The sequence below is a fragment of the Schistocerca piceifrons genome, chromosome 1 (assembly GCF_021461385.2).
Source record: "Schistocerca piceifrons isolate TAMUIC-IGC-003096 chromosome 1, iqSchPice1.1, whole genome shotgun sequence".
In the NCBI taxonomy this organism is placed as follows: Eukaryota; Metazoa; Arthropoda; class Insecta; order Orthoptera; family Acrididae; genus Schistocerca; species Schistocerca piceifrons.
Genome location: NC_060138.1, coordinates 626,990,073 through 627,017,432, shown reverse-complemented (window position 1 = coordinate 627,017,432; position 27,360 = coordinate 626,990,073).

Genomic DNA, 27,360 nt, shown 5'->3' with positions numbered 1-27,360 from the left:
GGTACTTGTGTGTGTTAAAAATCTATGCCTGAAGTGAGATGTGAACCTACACGTTTTACACATCAATACAAGATTAGTCCACCAGACCACAGAACCCCCTGCCAAGCACATAATTATGAATTGCAGAGTATTCATTTAGATGTAGATGCAGATGTCAATGGACGCGTAACAGGAAGGAGGGCAGGATCTGGGAATGGATAGAAGTGCAGAAGGGCAAAATATAAGCGTGAAATGCTTGGAAAGTATTGTTTAATTAGATGTGTGCCACGGTTCGTTTTATCTTGGGACCTAGAGATAAGGAAGGACTGTTCTCAGAACGAAGAACGGGTTATAGGGAAAAGGAGATAAAAGAATACGGTTTCATAGGTGGTGAGAGGAATGATAGAGAGTAAAGACAGCAGCAATTAAAAGAGAAAATGTAGCGTCATTGGAAACCGCTAGATTTGTTTACAAAGTTTTAGGGGAGTGTAATAGTAGGGCACTTGCGGCGATAGTGTCAGAGAGAGAGAGAGAGAGTGTGAGAGAGAATAGAAGAGATATTAACAACGAGTAAATATAAATGTTCAAATGTGTGTGAAATCTTATGGGACTTAACTGCTAAGGTCATCAGTCCCTAATCTTACACACTACTTAACCTAAATTATCATAAGGACAAACATACACACCCATGCCCGAGGGAGGTCCCGAACCTCCGCCGGGACCAGCCTCACAGTCCATGACTACAGCGCCTGAGACCGCTCGGCTAATCCCGCGCGGCGAGTAAACATACACTCCCGGAAATGGAAAAAAGAACACATTGACACCGGTGTGTCAGACCCACCATATTTGCTCCGGACACTGCGAGAGGGCTGTACAAGCAATGATCACACGCACGGCACAGCGGACACACCAGGAACCGCGGTGTTGGCCGTCGAATGGCGCTAGCTGCGCAGCATTTGTGCACCGCCGCCGTCAGTGTCAGCCAGTTTGCCGTGGCATACGGAGCTCCATCGCAGTCTTTAACACTGGTAGCATGCCGCGACAGCGTGGACGTGAACCGTATGTGCAGTTGACGGACTTTGAGCGAGGGCGTATAGTGGGCATGCGGGAGGCCGGGTGGACGTACCGCCGAATTGCTCAACACGTGGGGCGTGAGGTCTCCACAGTACATCGATGTTGTCGCCAGTGGTCGGCGGAAGGTGCACGTGCCCGTCGACCTGGGACCGGACCGCAGCGACGCACGGATGCACGCCAAGACCGTAGGATCCTACGCAGTGCCGTAGGGCACCGCACCGCCACTTCCCAGCAAATTAGGGACACTGTTGCTCCTGGGGTATCGGCGAGGACCATTCGCAACCGTCTCCATGAAGCTGGGCTACGGTCCCGCACACCGTTAGGCCGTCTTCCGCTCACGCCCCAACATCGTGCAGCCCGCCTCCAGTGGTGTCGTGACAGGCGTGAATGGAGGGACGAATGGAGACGTGTCGTCTTCAGCGATGAGAGTCGCTTCTGCCTTGGTGCCAATGATGGTCGTATGCGTGTTTGGCGCCGTGCAGGTGAGCGCCACAATCAGGACTGCATACGACCGAGGCACACAGGGCCAACACCCGGCATCATGGTGTGGGGAGCGATCTCCTACACTGGCCGTACACCACTGGTGATCGTCGAGGAGACACTGAATAGTGCACGGTACATCCAAACCGTCATCGAACCCATCGTTCTACCATTCCTAGACCGGCAAGGGAACTTGCTGTTCCAACAGGACAATGCACGTCCGCATGTATCTCGTGCCACCCAACGTGCTCTAGAAGGTGTAAGTCAACTACCCTGGCCAGCAAGATCTCCGGATCTGTCCCCCATTGAGCATGTTTGGGACTGGATGAAGCGTCGTCTCACGCGGTCTGCACGTCCAGCACGAACGCTGGTCCAACTGAGGCGCCAGGTTGAAATGGCATGGCAAGCCATTCCACAGGACTACATCCAGCATCTCTACGATCGTCTCCATGGGAGAATAGCAGCCTGCATTGCTGCGAAAGGTGGATATACACTGTACTAGTGCCGACATTGTGCATGCTCTGTTGCCTGTGTCTATGTGCCTGTGGTTCTGTCAGTGTGATCATGTGATGTATCTGACCCCAGGAATGTGTCAATAAAGTTTCCCCTTCCTGGGACAATGAATTCACGGTGTTCTTATTTCAATTTCCAGGAGTGTAATATGAAATCGTTGGCGTATTGTGTGGAGGACGGAGGGTGTACTCATGGATGGAGGGGAAGAGAGAGACGTATTTGAAATAACAAAAACTACTGTGACAGAGTCCATCTACGCTGATTAGTTTGTAAGTATGTAGAGAGGGTATAAATTAAATCAAAATAGAATACTTAACAAACTGTATATTCAAAAGAAACCCACTTGAATTAAAAGGGCAACTCAAGGGAAAGCTAACCCATATCGTATCTTTTCTGTTGGCACGCGATCTTCCAAAAGCTCCCAATGAGGAAAAATGACGAAAAAGGAGACATAACAAAACATTTTAAGAACTCTAATATTTTATCCAGAATCCTTCATTATTTTGTACTTCTATCACGCGTCTTGGCATAGAATGTATGAGCCCTCGGACGTAACAGCCTGAAGAAGCAACTTCCTCCCAGAGTTCCAGGACGCAGTCCCAAAGAGCGTCCGCAGTAGTTGGTTGGTTTCGTGGCCAGTTCTTTGTTAATGTTCTGGCGACCTCAGCCTACATGTTTTCCATAGAGTTCATATCAGCCGCCCGTGGCGGACAGTCCAATCGTGGAGAGCCGCTGCTGAACAAGTGAAGACTTGAGAATGGGAGAATGGTCCTCTTCCAATGTGACGTCCCCTTCTGCGTACAGCATTTCGCACCGACGGAAGCATCACATTTTCCAATATGTGGGCACACTGCGCGCTGTCCAGAGTTCCTTCTATCCTGTGAAGAATTCCCGCCCCTCTCGCAGAATTCCAACCCCAGCAGGTAACAGATAGCCGGCCACTTCTTCTCGTCGTGGTTACATATTCGCGTCGATGGCGAGTCCCTTGCGGCCTGTAAACGATTCGTGGACCGTCGTTATTGGTGGAAAACACCTTCCCATCAGTGGCAATCATGTTGTCCCATGACGCCCTCAGATGGAGCTCCGCAAATGATAGCCGGTATAAAACGTTGTCTTCGCTGAGCTCTTGTTTCACGGCGGATCGTCGCGCATGCAGTCCAGCGTCCCTCAGCCTTCGGCGAATCGTGTCACTGGAGCCGGGGAAGTTGGTCTCCCGCCGAAACTGCTTCGCGTTCAGAAAGGGATTTTCTCTGCTCCTAGACACTAGGTCCCTGTCTTCCTGCTGTGAGATCACTCTCTTCCTGCCTGAGCCAGGAGCCCTGTTGGTGGTGCCTCTTTCAAGGCAGATCCTCCACCATCTCGTTGCTGTGGTATGTGGTACGCCATACGGTCTGCCAGCTTCTCTGATGGAACATCCTCCTTCCTCAATGAGAGCGACGACTCTACCTCGGCCGGCCGGAGTGGCCGAGCGGTTCTGGGCGCTTCAGTCTGGAACCGCGCGACCGCTACGGTCGCAGGTTCGAATCGTGCCTCGGGCATGGATGTGTGTGATGTCCTTAGGTTAGTTAGGTTTAAGTAGTTCTCAGTTCTAGGGGACTGATGACCTCAGATGTCCCATAGCGCTCAGAGCCATTTGAACCATTTTTTGACTCTATCTCGAATAGACCTCTCCCAGTGAGCCATTACGGCAGACAGCCTGATGTGTATTTCTGCTTGCCGCTCTTATACTGATTCGAGGAGAGGAGGTAAACATATTTACGTCAAACGGAGCGGCAGAGGCAGAGGCATGCGGCGCAGCCGTGCTGGCTCGTCCCGGTCTGTTGGCCCACCAGCGCCACGGCCAGCTCGCTCACTTGCGTATCGCCTCGGCCAGCCTGGCTGGCCCGTAGCTCGCGAGCCGCGGCTAGTACAGACCCGGGCCGCATGGCCACGATCACCCCTTGAAGGATCAAAAGTTACACCTAACCTACCCAAGTCTGTAGTACAAACTAACGCAGCTACAGCTATTATGCTACAACATGTGCAGGTACACCTACAGTTGACGAAAAATACTTTCGCAAATACATTCATTTTAAACATAGCTACCACAAAATATTTCACCTAGCTAGCAATAGCATGACGCAGGAAACTATACTTTGTTGTAAGCGCTGTGCATTAGATGTAGCCTTAAGAAAACCTGTATTCAACCACGACAACTAAGCGGAATGTAAAAGTAAACAGGTTTGGCGGCAGCTTCTCCAAATAATAGTATATACTTAGTATATAATATACGTTTTGTGCACTTATAACATGTACTCAGTGTCTCTGAAACAATACGTGCTGCACGACGGAAATTACTTTCTGCTGAGGCACTTCATTTACATCTCAATGATACACGACTACTAGAGAACATTGCTCTTTATGGCAGTCAATCCACTTGTAAATTAACATCATGATATCGCAGATATTAGGCAACACGTTACTAGGGATGAGTAAGGCCTTAAGGTTTGCAACTAAACATGCTACTCCTAGCTACTACTGAATATGAAGTTGATTATTAACGTGCCGCGCGGGATTAGCCGACCGGTCTGGGCGCTGCAGTCATGGACTGTGTGGCTGGTCCCGGCGGAGGTTCGAGTCCTCCCTTGGGCATGGGTGTGTGTGTTTGTCCTTAGGATAATTTAGGTTAAGTAGTGTGTAAGGTTAGGGACTGATGACCTTAGCAGTTAAGTCCCATAAGATTTCACACATATTTGATTTTTTGATTATTAACGTGTCTTCATAACCATGTATGCGGCGTTCGACTCTCAGTCAGCATAGACGTTTTCGTCACCTTATTTCTAGTTAAACGTGTGCACATCTCGCTGATGGTGGACCAACGTTGGACATTTCTCGTCTGTTCCTGGTTAGACAACGACGGCGGTAGGCGCTGGGTTCGAATCCCGGTCAGGCAATACAACTTCAGTCGTCATTTAAGGTTCCAACCCCACTACTGGTGACAAACTGTGATATCTACATTCTGATTTTACGTACTTATTCAACAATCCGATTAGATGCTGGGTTCGCATCCTTGTCCCCAGCATTACATGATGGCATTTCAATTTTAAACATGTGCATCCTTTATTCATTGACAATGCAACACTATGCAACGTCTTTCGAGGTTAATTACCAAGAAGGTAATTGTCATGTTAGGATTCGTGCTTTCGTACAAACATTATCGTCATTTACGTTCAAGTTGAGAATTGATGACTGATACTGGTGCAAACGTCAATATATGACGTCTCTTTCTGCCTAGTGATCGAGTCTCGATGAGGCACAAAGCTTTGCTTGGTTAACAATGGCTTTACGTTCTGGGTTTGCATCCGGATCCAGAACGAAGACGTTGGTCATACCATTCGCTGTTATTGTGATTCGCTGTTAATGTTGGGATTTCCGTAGAGTGCTTGCCGCCGTTAATCACGTTTTCTTTTAACTGCTTAGTATTACATAAAGTTGATGCGAAACCACTCCCCATTGAACGTTGAACGACGTTCAGCATGTGCTGGGTAAACCTTTTAGACAGCAAAGAACTTGTTTCCAATTGCCATAAAACTTTATAAATCCATATACTGTCTCAAATATTGAATTGTGCCTAAGGATTACTAAACGATTTATGTGACAAAACTAGTTGTCCCATAACATTTGAAATGTCACTTATTGTAATTAAGTTTAGTTTACAAACGTTAAGGACTGTCTGATCTCCTCTGTACTATCGTGGTGTTACTTTACATCTGGACGGACTGTCATAAAGACCAGTGTTCTCTAGTAGTCTCTAGCAGTACCCATTGTGTATCTTACAATAACTGTACTGTGGAGGGTTGCGACGATGTGCAAAACAGATATGCTATGTTGGCTGCATACATTCAGGTGCAGCCTACACGATGTAATTCAGGGGTGACCCACTTTTTTTACTCTCGAGTGTACATGTACCTAACTTAAATACAAATTAAACGGATATACTAAGCAATTACACCTACTGTCTAAGAACTAAGAAACCTAATGATATATGTACACAGAGATTTAATTAAATACTAAGCTATATACAACATATTTACAAGCAAACGGAAGCTTTATGAAGAAATATACGAGACGTGTAAGCTGAGAAGAAATGATAAAATGCCGAAGTGAATTTAAAAAAATTCTTTTTGTAGGGTAAATGATCATAAAGGGTTACAGAACAAACGAATGTCAATGAATTTAAACGAAGTATGGAAATATCTGCAGACAGATGTAATGACCAAATTTATCAATGGCCACCGAGCTATGTAATGCAATTAGTTTTAAGTTTTTTTCTTTCAGCGACCAGCGCATCGTCATGGTGCAGAAGAAGAGAATTACGTCGAGAGTAGCAGGTACCAAATGAAGAAACGGGCTGTACCTAAACGATGTAGTTATAAGGATATTTATAGAAAGGTCATAAGGCAATGTAAAATAAACATATACATCGTCGAAGTATATCTCCGTGACATTAGCCAGTACCTATTCGCTGCAGAGTACACAGAGATTTAATTAAATACTAAGCTATATACAACATATTTACAAGCAAACGGAAGCTTTATGAAGAAATATACGAGACGTGTAAGCTGAGAAGAAATGATAAAATGCCGAAGTGAATTTAAAAAAATTCTTTTTGTAGGGTAAATGATCATAAAGGGTTACAGAACAAACGAATGTCAATGAATTTGAGCATGTGATTTTACAAAAACGAATTAAATTTTTATCGTGCCACATAAAAGCATAAATAATGACATTTACAGGTATTCGAGAAAGATACGTCTACGATGGTAGAAACTCCTTCATAATTAACATTAAGTTACACGTGAATTGAAGTAAGCACAACTAGCTCATGAAGAAACAACATGATAGTACATGAATGATTAGTCAGTACACATCATTTCCATGAAATAAAAGATCCGTGGCAACTGGTCCATGACTGAACGGGTAACATTTCCTCATAATTCCTTGAACCAATAAATGAGCATTTTCTTTCTTCCTACCCAAACAAAGGAGGCGGCGCCATAATTAGTTAGGCCAGCAATGCGTAATCTTTTAGTCCTTTTTTAAATGTTTTTCTCCCTCCTCTACCTAAGGAAGAAATGAGCTCCCATAAATGATAAAAGCCTATCCACATAATGAAGTATAAATGCATCATTATAACTGAATCAGCTGTGGGTTCTTGGCGAAACATTGTAATTGACTAAACAAGATCTTTGGGAATCAGTAATGTACTTGCAAGTGGGCTTGTAACCCGGAACCTAGAGTGTGCAATAACATTAATAATAAATTGTGAAACAAGGTTAAAAACAGTGATTCTTTAGTTTCAAATGTATCATATGCTTGTATTGCACCATAATGTGTTCAGAATGAGATTTTCACTCTGCAGCGGAGTGTGCGCTGATATGAAACTTCCTGGCAGATTAAAACTGTGTGCCGGACCGAGACTCGAACTCGGAACCTTTGCCTTTCGCAGGCAAGTGCTCTACCAACTGAGCTACCCAAGCACGACTCACGGCCGCTCCTCACAGCTTTACTTCTGCCAGTACCTCGCCTCCTACCTTCCAAACTTTACAGAAGCTCTCCTGCGAACCCTGCAGAACTAGCACTCCTGAAAGAAAGGATATTGCGGAGACATGGCTTAGCCACAGCCTGAGGGATGTTTCCAGAATGAAATTTTCACTCTGCAGCGGAGTGTGCGCTGATATGAAACTTCCTGGCAGATTAAGACTCTGTGATGGACCGAGACTCGAGCTCGCAGCAGAGCTTCTGTAAAGTTTGGAAGGTAGGAGACGAGGTACTGGCAGAAGTAAAGCTGTGAGGAGGGGGCGTGAGTCGTGCTTGGGTACCTCAGTTGGTAGAGCACTTGCCCGCGAAAGGCAAAGGTCCCGAGTTTGAGTCTCGGTCCTGCACACAGTTTTAATCTGCCAGGAAGTTTCACCATAATGTGTTATGTAATTAATTTGTATATGTGATGTGAACAAACTGTAGTAGCATCAATTAACAAACAAACGTGGTAACAGAACCCAGTGAACGAAAAATTTATGACGATTTAAAACTTGAGAAATGTATGTTCGTAGTATAAGCGATGAATGGAATGTGAACCATAGGTATAAGCTATCACGTTATATATTGTAGTAACTTAATAGTCGTATGAATGTTCATTGGAAACCAAACACGTAAAGGAGTGAACTAACAAACAAACGTAGTAACAGAACCCAGTGAACGAAAAATTTATGACGATTTAAAACTTGAGAAATGTATGTTCGTAGTATAAGCGATGAATGGAATGTGAACCATAGATATAAGCTATCACGTTATATATTGTAGTAACTCAATAGTCGTATGAATGTTCATTGGAAACCAAACACGTAAAGGAGTGAACTGAGAAAAGCAATTTATACAACGTTTTGGCCGGCTATATGTATCTTTCGACAAAGTGGACTGCGAAATGTGGTGACATTAACATACGTGTGCAACGAAGTAATCTCTGAGTATTGAGTCTCACAACGTCTGATACATTAATAAGTGAGCTATAGTTGTTCGAGCCAGTACTTACCTCTTCGACGGATGCTGTTGGCTAGGGTTCTTTCCGCTGAAAATGCGAGTACGACGGGTAATAATGACGCCAGGATCATAAGAAGGGAGATCTTCTGCTACAGCGTCTGATTTTGAACAACAAGCACACACACACACACACACACACGCACACACACACACACACACACTCACACACACACACACACTCTGCACCCAGAATGAAGACAAACACACGGCAATTGTTTAATACGTAATACTCAGGTGAAAGTGAGTTACTCAATGTGGAATTAACTCTAAGAAAACGAGAGCACGCACGTGCGACGGTAGCAGCAAGCATGTTGACCCTTAGCGGCTAGTGTTTAGCTGTCAAACCTACTAGTGCACAAGCGCAAAACCCGGTAGCAAGGCCGAAGAAAACTGAACATTATTGTCAGCGCGCTAAATTCAAATACGTATGTACATAATCTTTGAATTTCTTGTACAACTTTAACATTCGTAGGATAAGCTGGCATATCCATTCCGTTAAATAAAAGAGAAGCCGACAAATAAAGGGCATCGACCCCTATCGGCAAATGTAAATACACTCCTGGAAATGGAAAAAAGAACACATTGACACCGGTGTGTCAGACCCACCATACTTGCTCCGGACACTGCGAGAGGGCTGTACAAGCAATGATCACACGCACGGCACAGCGGACACACCAGGAACCGCGGTGTTGGCCGTCGAATGGCGCTAGCTGCGCAGCATTTGTGCACCGCCGCCGTCAGTGTCAACCAGTTTGCCGTGGCATACGGAGCTCCATCGCAGTCTTTAACACTGGTAGCATGCCGCGACAGCGTGGACGTGAACCGTATGTGCATTTGACGGACTTTGAGTGAGGGCGTATAGTGGGCATGCGGGAGGCCGGGTGGACGTACCGCCGAATTGCTCAACACGTGGGGCGTGAGGTCTCCACAGTACATCGATGTTGTCGCCAGTGGTCGGCGGAAGGTGCACGTGCCCGTCGACCTGGGACCGGACCGCAGCGACGCACGGATGCACGCCAAGACCGTAGGATCCTACGCAGTGCCGTAGGGGACCGCACCGCCACTTCCCAGCAAATTAGGGACACTGTTGCTCCTGGGGTATCGGCGAGGACCATTCGCAACCGTCTCCATGAAGCTGGGCTACGGTCCCGCACACCGTTAGGCCGTCTTCCGCTCACGCCCCAACATCGTGCAGCCCGCCTCCAGTGGTGTCGCGACAGGCGTGAATGGAGGGACGAATGGAGACGTGTCGTCTTCAGCGATGAGAGTCGCTTCTGCCTTGGTGCCAATGATGGTCGTATGCGTGTTTGGCGCCGTGCAGGTGAGCGCCACAATCAGGACTGCATACGACCGAGGCACACAGGGCCAACACCCGGCATCATGGTGTGGGGAGCGATCTCCTACACTGGCCGTACACCACTGGTGATCGTCGAGGGGACACTGAATAGTGCACGGTACATCCAAACCGTCATCGAACCCATCGTTCTACCATTCCTAGACCGGCAAGGGAACTTGCTGTTCCAACAGGACAATGCACGTCCGCATGTATCCCGTGCCACCCAACGTGCTCTAGAAGGTGTAAGTCAACTACCCTGGCCAGCAAGATCTCCGGATCTGTCCCCCATTGAACATGTTTGGGACTGGATGAAGCGTCGTCTCACGCGGTCTGCACGTCCAGCACGAACGCTGGTCCAACTGAGGCGCCAGGTGGAAATGGCATGGTAAGTCGTTCCACAGGACTACATCCAGCATCTCTACGATCGTCTTCATGGGAGAATAGCAGCCTGCATTGCTGCGAAAGGTGGATATACACTGTACTAGTACCGACATTGTGCATGCTCTGTTGCCTGTGTCTATGTGCCTGTGGTTCTGTCAGTGTGATCATGTGATGTATCTGACCCCAGGAATGTGTCAATAAAGTTTCCCCTTCCTGGGACAATGAATTCACGGTGTTCTTATTTCAATTTCCAGGAGTGTATAAATACTTACTGAAAAAACACTGTCCGTATCCATACCATGTTAAGTACAGTGTGGGGGGAAATTATGTAGGAACATAGTGAAAGATACCCGGATATCGTAAAGTGAAAATTTACTTAAAAAAATGGAAAAGCGATAACGACAGAAACAAAGACCGACCGTAAGTGTCGGCAAAGACATTAATTATGAATGCGCGGTAAGGTGCAGACAAATGAACAAAAAACATCATTCACTTTTCTTTTTATATGATTTTGTGTCAGTCTCTCGTATGTAGAAGGATGGTTAAGATATATTGCTCGAAGTATGACGTACTACGAGTGTTTTGTATTATATGTGTTTCTGAATAAGAGAATACTTGACAAAAGTATTAGGTATTTTTATTGAAGTGAAGTGGAGCCAAGTAGAGAGGATTTCCTTCATCTTAAGAGACACTGGTGTCCTTGGAGTCGGCTGCCTGCATTTACAATTGAAATGTAGGGGAGGACGTCCATAGTCCTATTTCGTACGATTAACAGAAGTATAAGAGCTTTCAGAAGACGACAAATGTAATTAATATATATGTAGTGATGGACACATACACATAAAAAACCGAGAAGCGACACAAGGTAAAGTGAATGAAGAACAGCACAATTTCGTAATCACAAAACATTTGCTAATATTACAATTGTACTATCCTTTAATCTTTCCCATTTTAATTATATATCACATTTTGTATTATTATTATAATACAGAAGGCAGCTCAAGTACTGTCGTTCCTCTCTTCCCGCTAACCATACTTCAGCGCATTATCGTCCTTTAAATATTTCCGTTCAGTATGGTATCATTTCTTGCATCTCCGATTTTTGGAGGTGTTTTAAATAACCCGGGTTTCTGCTGACCCGAGTTCGGTCAACTAGGTTTTACTATACTTGGGTTTCGGCGTCAGAATGAAACAAATTTCTTAATCCAGTAAAAGAATAGTTTTGCACTTATTTGAGGATCGCTCATCACAGAACAACGTGACAGCTGTGACCATGGGGACAACTGTTACCAGTGAAGGCCAAATACCCACCAGTTCTCCTAAGTTGGTTTTTCTTTAGTTTATTTGATCCACTTGAGGCGGTTCCTCAGAAAAGTACACAGCTGATTTATTTTTCCTTCCTCGTCCAGTTCAACCTTCTGCTCCGCCACTAATGGTCTTGTCGTCGACGGGACGTTAATGCCTCATCTTCAGTTCTTCCTTTTTGACCCCTGATTTGAAGACGAGAAAGGCAGACCTAAGTTCCATCTTGTTTCACAGCATCAGCGTCCTAAAAATGTCTAAGAATTCCAGGGAACGAAGAAAACGTAACGTCTCGCAGTCCTTTTATTTACTACTACACCAGCACTGAGGCATATAAGAACCCATATCCAGTTTCCTTTCTTCTATATGTAAAATTTTAAAAAGTATGTCATGAGATGGAGGACCAAAGAGTGCGCTAGTGAAATTTAACTTAGTGCAATTAGAGCGCTTATAAATAAAGGAAGGTACATCCTTCACTTTTTTCTGGGAGCAGCTAAGAGGCGCTTTGGAAGCTTTATTGTTTAGTGCTATCTTTCTTGTTACAGCTTCAATCGTATGAGCATCAGTAGATTAGTCTCTCATCCCGCAGTCTTTCAGAAACGAAGTCCGGCGGTCAGTTCACCGTACAGCATAACGTGATTGACCGATCGTGTTATGTACTCATTGTGCATATACTTTTCAAAATTATGACAGTCGACATCCTTAACTTAGAGCATCGTTCCATTGTGTCTGAGGTAAACTACATCTGCATCAACATTCTTTGTGAGTGATGTGTTTCGTGGAGTGACTCTTTTGCGCAAAATTAAACGATTGGTTCCCGAAGAGGCAAAAGGAATTACAAGCTTTATTGTTTATTTCGTGTATCTTCTTTCTTGTCAGGTAGCGGTCAACTCGCAGTTTGTACTGCGAATCAAATTGACGTTATATTTCTGACATAGGGACCAACGTCTGCCTTTGAGGTAAATTTAGGTAGAAAGTATATTTTGTTCAGAATACCTATAGGAAAGAACAGATAACATTAAGTTTCGGAATGTGCAATGAAATTAATGACTAATTTGATGCAAATAAATCGAAGATGCAGGTAATTAGCGCTTTCGAGAAGTGTCATTGGACTGATCTCTTAACTATAGGCTCTTCCCGTTGCCATCAAAATAGAATAATGTAACAAATTTTGAGAACAAGAATTATGTCCTTGTGTAAGATTAACTTCGTACATATTCCAGGGAATCGTTCTAGGCTGTTACTTTTCACGATATGTGGAGGATAACATCTGAACATCCGTTCTGTTTTATAGAGGAATGTTACCAAAGCCAGAAAATTGCAGCGAAGCATAAGATGACCTGCAGAGTATCGACATTAGGTGCAGGGACTAGGTGTTGGCCAACATAAGTACATATTGTATAGTGTACATTAATAGATGAATAGACCCACTATTGCTCGATTACCGGGTTAGCGACCAGTTATTGGAAGTAGTAAAAGCAGTAAAATATTTACACTTACGCCACCGGAGCGACTGAAAGTACAACACCTACATACGATTCAAAAGTCGAAGTGGTCCCACACTCAGGAAGCTAGCGCAGGAGAGTAGATGCAGAAATCCAGCGTCACCGGTGTTGACAAGGTCCAAGGGGAGATGGTATTGCCATCGCCTTCCTCCGACCTGCTATGATGTGTCAACCGTGTATTTGTGTCGCGAGGATGACTGTGATGAGCGCATGTATACAGTGTGGTGTCGACTTTGTTTTGCTATGGATGAAGGGAAGGGATGGGGTGAAATTCGATACCGGAACATTGCCTACTAAAGTCGAATAGTATCGACGGCGTCTCCGACATTAATGTCCCCATCCGACAGACGGATCATCATCAACAATGTTAAATGCCAACATTCCGTGAGACACTTCGGAAAGGTTTGGAGTTTAATGCAGGACATTTGCGCAAAAAGTGATGGTGAGGAACCTTACGCCATCACCTCCCCTCCTCTTACTGTCGAAATAATCACATTGAAAACTTTATCCACCACCAGGATTCGAATGGATTACCTCCGAGCTCCAAGACGTGCACCACTGCATAGGCGTGCGTTTGCGAGCTTTTTTTTTAAATCTCATTTTATTCGTTATTGTTCGTTGCATTTGTTCGTGGCCGGCGTCCTATGACACCCGTTCAAGTTCATCATTGATCTATTCTCTCAGTATTTTTTTTTATTACAGAGGACAGCTAACCCTCTGACCGAGCACGAAGAGTTACCCTGCCGGCACGGCCTCGGCTACGGAAGTGGGTTGTGTAAAGAAAATTAATAAATTTTTCTTATTGATAAATGTACAGATAATTATTTGAATCTCATACCAACGATTCATTTCAAAAGTATTTAACACTGAAGGACAAAAGAAGATCTACGCTCTTCGTTTATTAATTTTAGTAATAATTACCTTTCGTTGTTCTCATGTCCTGGTGATAAGACGTATAGACGAAGTGCTCTGTAATTTCAAGTGAAATTGTGCCAAGTAATGAAAGCAACTTCTTAAACAATATGATCTTCTCATTTACGATACCATGGATGTTAACTTCTGTAACTCTGGAAAATTATTATTTTAATTTTTTATGGAGAATTTAGATGGAGGCGATGATCTTCACGACGGCCCTCCTTAGCAATAGAGGAACGTGAATGTGTGCATCTCTTTCCCTTCGGGGCCGCCAATGTCAGTTCCAATATCTAGGACATATTTGCCACGACATCCTGAACCTGCAACTTTCTTTTCATTTAACTGCGAATTCCGATTATTTTCTTTCGTAGATGAATAAATGCATTTAACCACAATTATTTTTACCCAGGCCGTGCTAAACAATTGTACCTAGAACGTACGTTTCTCTATCCCGTTCGTATGATCGCATACAACTGAATGTGTACCGACGTAACTATACTTCCGACTCATTTCCCTTACAGTAATAATTCTTGTTTTTAACCACACATTTACGAATGGAGTGCCCTTTTATTTTGTGTAGTCAGTCGGGTGTATTCCTTAATAACGTTACTTTCAATATTCATTGGCTTAGTTTCCACAATTGACCTTTGCCTCTGCCGCTTCACCCGAAATATTTATTAAGCGACATTCATACTAACTCTCATTTCAAAATAACGACATCGGCTGACTAAGTTTTTAACAGTTTAACAGGGCGGTTACAGTTGCTACAATTAGTGGAAGGAAAATCAGGTGTCAGATAAGGCAGAATGTTAAAAGAAGTAGCTTATAAATGCTAGTTCGATTGGTTCTTGAGTGTTATTCGTCAAAGTAGGACCTATAACTGATCACATAACTGTTTACCGAAGTCCAAAGACAGCAGCTACAGAGAGCATTGCGTTTTATGCAGAGAATTACTTTTGAAATTCTGAGAGCTTACGTTCAAATAGGAGCTAGGCAACATGTATCGTCAGTCTAAAAAGTATCGATACTTGACTGAGCAGTTGAGTACAACAAACAGAACATTCATACAATCATGTGAAACAGAAAAGTCCTTTTGGATGTTGCTCAACTCAAGCGTCAAGTGTTTCACATGGCTCTGAGCACTATGGGACTTAACTTCTGAGGTCATCAGTCCCCTAGAACTTAGAACTACTTAAACCTAACTAACCTGAGGACATCACACACATCCATGCCCGAGGCAGGATTCGAACCTGCGACCGTAGCGGTCGCGCGGTTCCAGACTGTAGCGCCTAGAACCGCTCGGCCACCCTGGCCGTCTCAAGCGTCACTTTGGCCCGAATGCCGATTATGTCATCAAAGCATTGACCATTCACGTCAATTTCTGTACTTTGCTATTTGTGGTAAGTTCGTCTTGATGAGTTCAAGTCTCGTCACTGATGAAGACTTTTTCCAGAACAGTAATGTCTGCGTTTTGCATTTCAGTCAAGTCGTGGCAGGTGTCCACAAGTCGTTGTTTTTATTCGGAAGTCAAGGTGATTGGGACAAACTTTTCACACACTTTTCTCTTCCTCGAAACATTCTGCAGAATGTCTTGACACTTGAGTTAGAGATTTGTGATGCAACAACGTTGACACACTGCTACCGAAGGTCCGCCACAGGAATAAAATCATTCAGGTAAATTTTTGGACGGGAGGTGTATTGCCTGCTGCCACATGCACCTCACTAAACGTCCAAGATGTGTAAATAAAATTATAGCTCATACAATGACTTTACGACCGTCGCTCTTCCAGAGCATCATTTGCACTGCGCGAAATGGCCGCGCGGTTGAGGTACATGTCAAGGATTGCGTGGTCCCTCCCATCGGAGGTTCGAGTCCTTCCTCGGCCATGGGTGTGTGTGTTGTTCTCAGCGTAAGTTAGTTTAAGTAGGGTGTTAGTCTAGGGACCGATGACCTCGGCAGTTTGGTCCCTAAGGAATTCACACACATTTCAACATTTTTAGCATCATTTGCAAATGGAACGCGAAAGTGTGGAACTGGAAATGGTATCCCCAGTATATCCACCACAACGAGTAATGTGCTTTGGTAGACACAGGCGTAGACGTTGAACATCATGGTTAGAACGTATTTGAATATCTGGTCTCTTTGTACACCGCACTCAGGAGAAGTATAAATAAAATTTAGTCATTTTAAAGGCAACTATAGTATTTTGATAACGGGTGACTGAACAGATTGTTATATTAGTTTTACAATACGCTTAACAAAGCTGATCTTCAGAAAAACAGCGAACAACATCGATATGTGCAATATGTTTTGGCGAGCGATTAATTAAAAAAAGATACTGGACTGTATTTATTTAAAATTTCTGTTTGTGTCTGGTATCTGGGAAACAGAAAATTTTTTTTCTGGGAAATCGGATCAACTTCCTAACGTACGTCAAGAAGAGTATTGTCAGAGAAGTGTGCAGAAGTGGTTTTGACAATAGAACAACGGTAAAATGTCAATGTTTATCATGATAGTGAACTAAGGAGGTTTCATGTGGGTAGGTATGGTCTCAGACATGTACATTAAAAATTTATGCTAAAGGGAGACTGTAGCACAGAAAATATTTGATGAACTGGAAGCGTGCAGAATGAGAATGGCAGATTCTCGTGAAATTACAAAGAGCGCTCCAAACGAATGGGGTGCGCAAATGAACTAATGACGAGAGCCCACTGTTTTATTAGATTATTTGAGGGCTTTATGTTGCCCTGTGTTCGCATGTGTTTTAGATAGAATTGCAGGCTGTTTCTCGACAGTTGAAAAATAAACGGCCACCGATAAGAAACTTCATTATGTTATTGCTGTAGTATTGCCGCACTAAACAACCACGTGAAAATCATAGACAGTGCAGTCCTCCTGCGTCATGTACAGTAGGTAGCTTGCTGAAGTGTAGTAGTATGCCGGCCGGAGTGAGCGAGCGGTTCTAGGCGCTACAGTCTGGAAACGCGCGACTGCTACGGTCGCAGGTTCGAATCCTGCCTCGGGCATGGATTTGTATGATGGCCTTAGGTTAGTTAGGTTTAAGTAGTTCTAAGTTCTAGGGGGCTGATGAGCTCAGCAGTTAAGTCCCATAGTGCTCAGAGCCATTTGAACTATTTTTAGTAGTATGTGAGATTGAGTGCATACCACGGTGTGATTATATTACAAGAATTCTAGTCATATTTGGTCATAAAAAATGACAAAATTGCTGACAGAATTAAAGTAGTGAGAGGTGGTTATAAGTCGTGTTGGACAGCTCAGTTGATACAGAAAGAACATTTTCCATGAAATGTAAGCTTCCTAGTTCGAATACCGGTTCCTCACAGTTTTAATCTCTTAATTAGTTAAAGGGAATATTTAATTAGGTACTATGTCGAAAGCGGAGAAATTTTCAGACAGTAATGTTAAGACACGGTTAGTGTAGAACATACTAACACAAATATGAAAAAATGCCGATACCAAAAAGAAAAACAGTGCAGTGGCCTACGTAGTAACTGACAGACTACAGACTTCAGCGAATGTACCACAGAACCGTACGTCCCTCGCCACTTATATATATATATATATATATATATATATATATATATATATATATATATATATATATATATATATATATATATATATATATATTCTTCAGAAGCGTACACTACTAGAGAATGATATTCACATAGCAGAGGGAGAGAACCTAAGACTGCACGAAGAAAAGTAAAAACGAGTTCGGTTTTCATTCCTTACTCATCTAGCCGACCTTGATGGAACACCACTGGCTAAAGGTATGTTTCAGAGTAGACAAGACGGCAGTGCTGGGAAAATAAGGAAAGACGGTGGTATATTCAGCTCTACGAGATGAATCGATGATTCACTTATCACATGGATCAATTCTACGCTTATCGAACGTGGTATCAGATAACCAAGTGACTAAATATACGAATATCCTTCTGTTTACAACAGAATAAGTAAAACATTTGTAAACACAGCCACACGCTTCAACTAAGGACGTCAAGGACACGGTAACTTAGTAATACCATATTCACATCAGAAGGCATGAGAACTCGGTTGAATACCAAGTATGGTCTGCTCCTGTTCCAGAAATCCAAAAAATTGCATAATCATCGTGCAGTGAATTCGAAAAGGCGCTGAAGGCAAGATTAGAGAGATATGATCTCGCATGGAGGCTTACCAGCAGTTGGTCGTCCCGCACACCATTTGTGACTGCAAGAGGAAAATGGTGACTGAGGTGCACAAAGTACTCACCACCACACAGCGAAAGGTGACCTGTGAGGCATAGCTGTAGTTGTAGAAGACATCTTGAGATGTACAAAAGCGAAGTGACCAGAATGAGTGCCACGGACCACGTTTCACAGGACGCTGCAGCACAAGGTCTGATTCGAAGAACAGCCGCAACTCAGGATCATATGGTTTATACTGAAAATCCGCTTCAGTTGTGAATGATGTATCTTTTACTACGCTACTCATTTCGGAAGCCTAAAAACTTCATTATCGGGCTAAGCTGCATGATATTCGACAAGCAGGATTTTGAACTATCGTGATTTTTCTGTTTTATCCATGATTTGCAGCTACCAGCGTGCAAAGTAACCTCAAAGACTCCACGCCGCTGAGAGGTGAAGCATTGTTGGCGTTTCGAAATCAGCACGCGCTGCATTCGGAAACATTCTGCTTTTGTGTGTGAGTTGTTCCATACTGAATGCTCATATGTCGAGGGAAAGAGACAAGTATTTCAGAGTATTTGCAGTGCACTACAGTTAAATGTATTGTGCTTTCGTTAAGATGCTGGATTTAAATTACCTTCTCCCTTCTACCCTTACGGGTGGACCTGAGACAAATTACGGGATGGATCTTTAAAAAAGGACACTGTCAGAATCTTCTCAGTCTTCAAGTCTGACCTTCTGGACGTTCCATAATGACTTCGACGTCCGAGGTATGTTGGGATTTCTTACTTTTCGAACAGTATATTACCTTCACCAACGGCCTTGCCGCAGTCGCAACACCGGTTCCCTTCAAATCACCGAAGTTAAACGCTATCGGGCTATGGGTCATCGTCCGGGTCTTCCGAGTGATGTTGGTAAGGGGGGTGCACTCAGCGCTTGTGGGATCAATTGATGAGCACCGGTCACGAAAACTGATAACGGCAGGGAGAGCGATGTGCTGATCACATGCCCGTCCGCACCAGCATCCAGTGACGCCTAAAGGCTGAGGATGAGACGGGGTACGGTCGGTACCTTTGGACCTTCAAGGCCTTTTCAGACGGTGTTCGTATATTATCTTACCCTTCACGCTCTGTGTCAAGGTGTGGCCTCAGATTTATTATAACTGTCATCGTTACATAACGTGTTGTCTATTCTCTATGAATCTAATTTTCTTTCCTGGCCTTTATTTCGTATGCTCACGGGATTGACATGTTAATCTGTATTTGGCAATGTCAGTGAAATAGGGTGGCCGGATGACCTTCGCTTGCTGTACACTCCATCCTCCCAATTCTAGTTAGGCCCTTGTTAATCTATGTTTTCTCTAGGTTTTATTCAAAATGAATGAGTGTGTGTGTGTGTGTGTGTGAGTGTGTGTGTGTGTGTGTGCACGCGCGCACGTGTACGTGGGCGCGTGCACCTATGTTGTGACAGGCTAAGTACGAGTACATCCTCATCAACAAAGGCACCAATAAAGCCCATTTGTTATTCGCTTATAAATATGGCTTTTTGCGTTCAGTAACTGCAGAAGGATTAGGAGATCCTAGCCCTTGGGAGCCATGGTTAATAGTAAACGCTCTCTCTTCAGTAGTAAAGAACACGAATTCGTTTTGAATTAGCTAAAGAAGGCTGAATTCCTTGTCAAGACACAAATGACATTTATTGCAGCTGCATGTGGAATACCTTCACAGCACAGCAACGGTCTCCTCTCCTCTACTCTACTCTCCTCTCCTCAGCCTTGCGTTCCCATAAGGGATTCGAGTGGTTCAAATGGCTCTGAGAACTATGGGACGTAACATTTCAGGTCATCAGTCCCCTAGAACTTAGAACTACTTAAACCTAACTAACCTAAGGACATTACACACATCCATGCCCGAGGCAGGATTCTAACCTGCGACCGTACTGGTCGCGCGGTTTCAGAGCGAAGCGCCAAGGACCGCTCGGCCACTGGGGCCGGCCATAAGGGATTCAATCGCCTATCTGTTCTATGATTCTTTCTGCAACTTACCAAGTTTACAGCTTCTGGCATCTACTTGTTAATACGAAAAATGTCAAGTCGTGCCATGATCGTAGTGGGGGTTATACACTGTCCATTCACATCAATGCGACCAGCCTTCCCAGCGCGAGACATGCAAGAAGGGTCAGTGAGACTCTGGAAGATACCGACAAGGTATCGAGCTTCGCCGACTGCCGTGCCGTGGCCAGCTGTGCAAGGTTTCTCAGCTGAGGAACGTACAGGTGGTCTGACAGATTCGCCACTGGGTTTAAATCATGGGAGTTCGGTGGCAAGGAGAGTAGCGAAAACATCCCGTTGGTCTTCGAACCATACACGTACACCGCGTTCTATACCGTACGTTGCGTAGCCTTGCTGGTAGGTGCCATCGTTTCGAGGAGGACACAGTCCTAAAGGATAGATGCATACTTTTGTTGATCCATGACGACACCAGAATGACGACACCCTCCACGGAATGTCGAGAAAACATTCCCCAGACCATAACACAAGTGGGGTGTTCGGTTTCAAATGTCTCAGGCCGCACATGCGAAAGGCATCTGTCCGATGGAGCAAGAAACGTGATTCGCCTGAAAAGACCAACTGTCACCACTCAGCGGATGTCCAGCTGCGTTAGTGGCGTGCAGCTTCCATCCTTGGTTGTCGATGAACAGCAGTCAGCGTTGGCCCCTAATGCGGAAGCCCATATGTAGCAGTGTTTGAGGAGGCCCTGTTGGCATCCCCGTAGTTCATCTGGGCTGTCATTTGCTCAGCAGTTATGAATCTATTCACCGGTACACATATACGCAGCCGTCGTTCACCCCTGTCGTCTACGGCCCGTGCTGCATCACAACTGCCTCAGCGCCGGTTTTGGATAACACAACTCTTCAATGTACGGTATACTTTAACAACGTCGGATTGTGACACCAACTACACTTTTTTCCGCGTCCACACGACGTGATTTATAAACTCTCCACTAATAGTACTTCCACCTGCCGTTTACTAAACTTTCACGTCCAACGCATGTGATGGTCACATTATTGGGACCGTGTAGATCCACGTATAAGTGACTGAGTACGTCAGTTCAAAAGTCGGAGGAAAGCAATGGCATACCACCTCCAGTAGGACAACCTACATCTATACCGCACTACCTTACGGTGTGTAACGGAGGGTAGTACTATTATCTCTTTCCCCCTTTCTGTGTTCCATCCACGAATTGTGCTCTAATATCTCTGATTTGCTTTTCAGGCCATATTGCGAGACACATGTGGGAGGAAGTAATATGTTTCCTGACTGTCTGTCGAACATACGCACTCTGAATTCCAACTGTAAACCTAGCTACGATGCACAACGCCTCTCTTGTAGTGACTGTCACTAGAGTTTCTTGAGCATCTAGGTAACGCTCTTGCACCGAGTAAACGATTCCCTTTACGTAACAAAATACACTGCTCTTCTTTGGATGTTCTCTCTCTCTCTCTCTCTTTCCCTGTCTTCAGTGAACTTGGTAAGGCTGTCACACTGACGAGCAGCACTACAGAATCGAGTGAACAACTGATTTACAAGTCACTTCATTCGTGAATGAATTACTCCACCACAAGTTTTACCACTGAATCTTAATCTGGTATCAGCGTTTCCTATAATTTGCTTTACATCATGGTTCCATTTTAGGGGCTTCCGGACACATGTTAGATATGGCCCACTGCGAGAGGAATATCAAATGTTCATAGCTTACAGTGTAATTGACGACATCACTTAGTTTATGTATTACTGTATCGTGTACTTGAAGCATGTTTTTAAGAACCGTATTCTAACGCATTTGCGTTCGCAGCTTGTACTAACTCGCACCAGTACAGGTGTGTTAGACTTCGTAAATCTGAGATATCTGCGCCATCGTGACTTCCGTATCTTTAGTCATTGTAACCACTTCTGCACTAGCTAATTCAGAATTTGCAGCGTATGCTGTGGCCGATAGTGGCCGCATCAAAGACGTTACGCGGTTGTCGATGCGACGTCTAGGGTAACCAGACAGGCCAATAATTGCCTCCATCTGTATCGCATCATCTTTGGCAGCCCTTAATGAACACCGTGAATATTACGCAGATGTATAATAGTGATAAAAGTGGTGCACTGGAAGTATTTCACCTACTGTGAACTCCGCATTTTAATGGAGAAATGTGGTACGGAGTGATCATGCAGCAACTCAGTCTTACCCCACTCAAACATTTAGGTCAGCGAGTGTATACCAGAAACCAGCAGGTCAGTTTGTAGTACTGGCAGTATAACACGTGCTGAAACGACAAAATCTGGTCCTGTAGCCTCAGTACTACTTAATCACGAAACAAATTTTGACGCAGTTTGTTCAAGACGTCTGCTTCCCATATGCTGCGAAAGAGCCACTGGTTGCTTCACTCTGGATCATGATGAACTCATACCGATGATATCGGAATTCAAGAAATAGTATATACAATCAAAGTTGTCTCTCATGGTAATAACTCACAACTTCAGCAGCTTGAAATGTTAATTTCTGCACAGGCCAAGGCCGTGAAAAGCGAACTGAAGATCATATTGTCCTTAACAACTTTCAGCTTACACCATTTTCGATGGACTCAGTTTCGTTGCTGTGTCTTCTACAAGGTGTAGAACTTTGCTTCCACCGTTTTTCCCCCAACATTTGAGGCTTTAATGAAACAAATTGGTTACACATGTATCATTCAAAGTATTTTCCATCGCTGGCCACTACTTTCTCCTATCTTTCGGGCAGTGTACGAATCCCACGTCGAAAAAATTGTTCATCGTTTGAAGCTATCCACGAATCGATCCAATTTGTGACTTCTTCATGAGATCGGAGGTGTTGGTCAGCCAGGCCATGCTCCATTGATATAAACAGGTGGTGGTCAGAGGGAGCAAAGTCTGGAGAATACGGTGGGTGCGGTACGACTTTCCGTTTTAACGTTTCCAAGTACGTTTTGACCTCTTTTGCAACGTGGGGTCGAGCGTTGTCGTGCTGGAAAATCACTTTATCGTGCCTTTCTCTGTATTGCGGCCGTTTGTATTTTAATGCTCTGTTCAACCGCATTAATTGCGTTCGCTGACAAGCACCTGTGATTATTTCACTTTGTTTTAACACCTCATAGTACACGACGCCGAGGTGGTCTCACCAAACGCAGAGCATGATATTGGAGCCGTGAATATTCGGTTTGGCCGTCGACGTGGAAGCATGGCCGGGATATACCCATGATTTTTTGCGTTTAGGATGATCGTAATGAAGCCATATTTCGTCCCCGGTCACAATGCGATGCAGAAATCCCTTCCGTTTTTGCCTTTGAAACAATTGTTCACAAACACACAAACGCCGTTCAACGTCTCTTGGTTTCAGCTCACACGGGACCCAAGTTCCTTCTTTCTGAATTATGCCCATAGCCTTGAGACGTTTGGAAATGGCTTTCTGTGTCACTCCCACTAATCGTGCCAATTCTTCTTGAGTTTGACGCGAGTCTTCACTCAGCAATGTCTCCAATTCTGCATCTTCCAAAACTTTCTCTTTTCCACCAATATGCCGGTCTATGACGTTAAAATCACCATTCTCGAAGCTTTGAAACCATTCACGACACGTTCTTTCACTAACAGCGCCCTTACCATACGTATCTGAGAGCAGTTGATGAATCTCAGCCGCTGTTTCTTCATATTGAAACAAAGCAGTAACACCTCCAGCAAATAACAAGAATTAGGCTCGTAAACTGATATTTTCAATCAAGAATAACTTTATGATGCAGACACAAATCGACTAATGTTTGAATGAAGTTATGTAGACCGAGGCCCAAGCTAACTGCCTGACGTCTACGATCTGTTTCTTTCGACCGCTACTTACCCTTGTCGCCACCCATCGGCAAACGGCGGAAGCAAAGTTGTACACCTTGTAAATAAACGGTTCTGTACCCAGGTCATCGCAGACTCCGTTCGGTACTCGTGAACTGCAGCTGGATGTGACTTCATAGGAAAGAGATTTGAAAAAAGAAAAAGAAGGCAGCCTGAAAGTATTTTTGAGATTGAAAAGTAGTGTGACTTGGGAGGCTGCTTAATCCAGGCTTCATAAAGTTCGCCTGATGTGAGAAAAAACACAGCTCGAGCACTTTGTACTCTGTAGACATGTTGATCGTCACAGTCTTTCGCCGAGAGGTACCAACACGTTTTTCGCCTCGGTAACTGAACATACGCATGATGGTAAGAGTCAGTGTACTTGACGATGGCAAATATGACGTACATGTTTATAATCTGCATGTAGAGTTCTTACACACAAACGAAAACTGTTCTAGAATTGCGGTCACAGCTCTCTAGTGAGCAGTGAATATAAACTGACGGCAATGAACCTCAAACAAGAGCTTTGTGGTTTGCTGTAGTTTATGTAGTATTGGACTGGATGATAACAGTTTATTTCGCTGTATATAGCGAGCTTATCATTATCAGTGTGACATGCAGTGGTGTTTTATTGAGCGAACCCCATTACCTATCAGAGCAATCTTACGATACAGTGCACCGTTCCCCAGTTTAAAGGCTAGTTTCCAAGTCAACAGTTCCAATTAGCGAAGTCAGGGAAGCATAGGAGCCATGGACACGTGTCGCGAAGTCATTTTCCACTTAACTGACGATAAGGGACGATTTAGAACGGCAGAGTGGGTATTCCCGTTTGAAATAGTGAAGCAATAGTGAAAGAACAAATTTTAACTCTGAATTATTTATCAGTCGTTCCCTCGTAGCACTTTCTACTGTGTATGTGAGGAGTAGGAATACGCTATTTTATTTTGTTTCTCACGTCGTTCGTTCTGCCAGTCGCTGAGTATCACCACGCCGTGGTCTAGAACTCAGTATTTTTCAACCCATATTTCCCACTCACCTGACATCAATTTTACTGCTGCAGACTGCGATTTAGTAGGATATAACATGAAAACAGGGACGTGTTATTCGCTTCTGCTGAATAACTGAAGAAAAGGGTCAGATAAAAAGATGATGCATTCTCACCAAGCAGTAGAAGACTGTTTTGTTTAAAACAATAATGCACTACGTTTCAAAAGTAGCTCTTTTTTGCTAATTGTACTTTCTCTAACATTTTGCAAACTCGAACTGCGATTCTTAAATGTCCACAAAAACATCAATGTGTCGCTGTCGTAATTAGTACCCTTTATATGTGTTCGGCAGATGAGGAAGAACACACGCACAGTTGAATGGTGTCAAGTTAAAGGCCACTTCTTTATCGCTGTATATAGGTAACATTGAAAATGGAATTTAAGTAAATAAATCTTTGAATAATGTGAAATATTATCCACTTTTTCCGTATTTCAACAGCATACTTCAGCCATCTTAACCAAAGAATGCTTACAACATATGAAGAGTTGTAAATTTTACATTTGTTTGGAGAATCGTAAAACAATGTAGCTCTTTTTGCATAATTCATTTCTTTCCAAATCAAAATCGAGCAGGTTACCACAGATTTATGCTGCCGACCTCATACTGCCAAAAAATGACAAATCACAAAATAAGTAATTTATTAAGAATGCTGTAAGTGCCATATCAGGAAACTAACTGGTTCTAAGTGCTAATAAGAGAGATTTTGTTCTAAGTGCCATTAGTAAAAAGGTACTACGTTCATTTAGTCAACAAAAAGCATTTTTCATCTGCTTTACATTTTTTTAGAAGAGAGTAACAAAATTAAATTCACGAAAAAGTCTCTCAGTATTGACTACTGCTTCTTACACAACTCCATTCTTCAGATCATATGTTGGAAAGTTTACTGTTATCTTCCTGTGCTGTTGAGGAAGAAATGGCAGTATGTGCAACATATCTTTCTGTTTTTCAATTGACGAACATGGCTGGTGTTTCAGATATAGTACAGGATGACATACCGGGTGATCAAAAAGTCAGTATAAATTCGAAAACGTTATAAACCACGGAATAATGTAGATAGAGTGGTTAAATTTGACGCACATGCTTGGAATGACATGGGGTTTTATTAGAACTGTGATTTATTGGATGGTTTGTGGGATTAAAGGGACCAGACTGCTACGGTCATCGGTCCTGTGATTTATTCAGTTTTCAAATTTATACTGACTTTTTGATCACCCGGTACATCTCTGTGGTCTTATCTCTCTTGAAAATATTGACATTTTGCCATTATTCTGTTTCAGAGGAATTTTTAGAAGCTGTTTGAGATGGATGAGCATGGGATATGATCATACTGCACGTGCAGATCATACACTCCTGTGTTGACAGCAGTTTTTCAGCAGGTTCTTTAAGAGTAAAGAAGTTGGTTGTATGCACTGGAGATACATGGAACTGGTTCGTAGCTTTAGCTGACTCAACAACTGCGTATAAATCGTGTGGAACAAATACTTTTGTAGATGACACTTAGGTGCCGGCCGGCCGAAGTGGCCGTGCGGTTAAAGGCACTGCAGTCTGGAACCGCAGGACCGCTACGGTCGCAGGTTCGAATCCTGCCTCGGGCATGGATGTTTGTGATGTCCTTAGGTTAGTTAGGTTTAACTAGTTTTAAGTTCCAGGGGACTAATGACCTCAGCAGTTGAGTCCCATAGTGCTCAGAGCCATTTGAACTTAGGTGCCACTGGGACAAAGACCATGCATCGTCCTGTAGCGAATGTCTGAAACATTTCCTCCATGCTTTGACACTTAAGTCTAGGGACATGCAATAGAGTACCGAGAACACAGCAGCACTGAAAGAGAATTTTTGAAAAAAAAAAAAAAAGACACTCAGAACGTTTTCCATTTGCACTGTTCAAATGACTCCAGAGCCAATTCAAGATTCGCATGTAAGGCCACATGCATTAATGTGAGAACACAAACTACGGGAAAAAAAGCCAACAGACTAACATATAGTCATGAGTGAGGTGTTATGGAAGTTCTTGCTCTTGGCCCTCCAGCGTAGAACTAAGATTACAAATAGAAACACCCATCAGATTAGTAAGCAGAGGTTTCCATTATTATTTCCCCAAACAAATGGCAACTCCAAATTTCCTAAGGTACACTAAGGAACCACAGAGTCCTAAACTCTCCAAGTGTCCACACTCTCT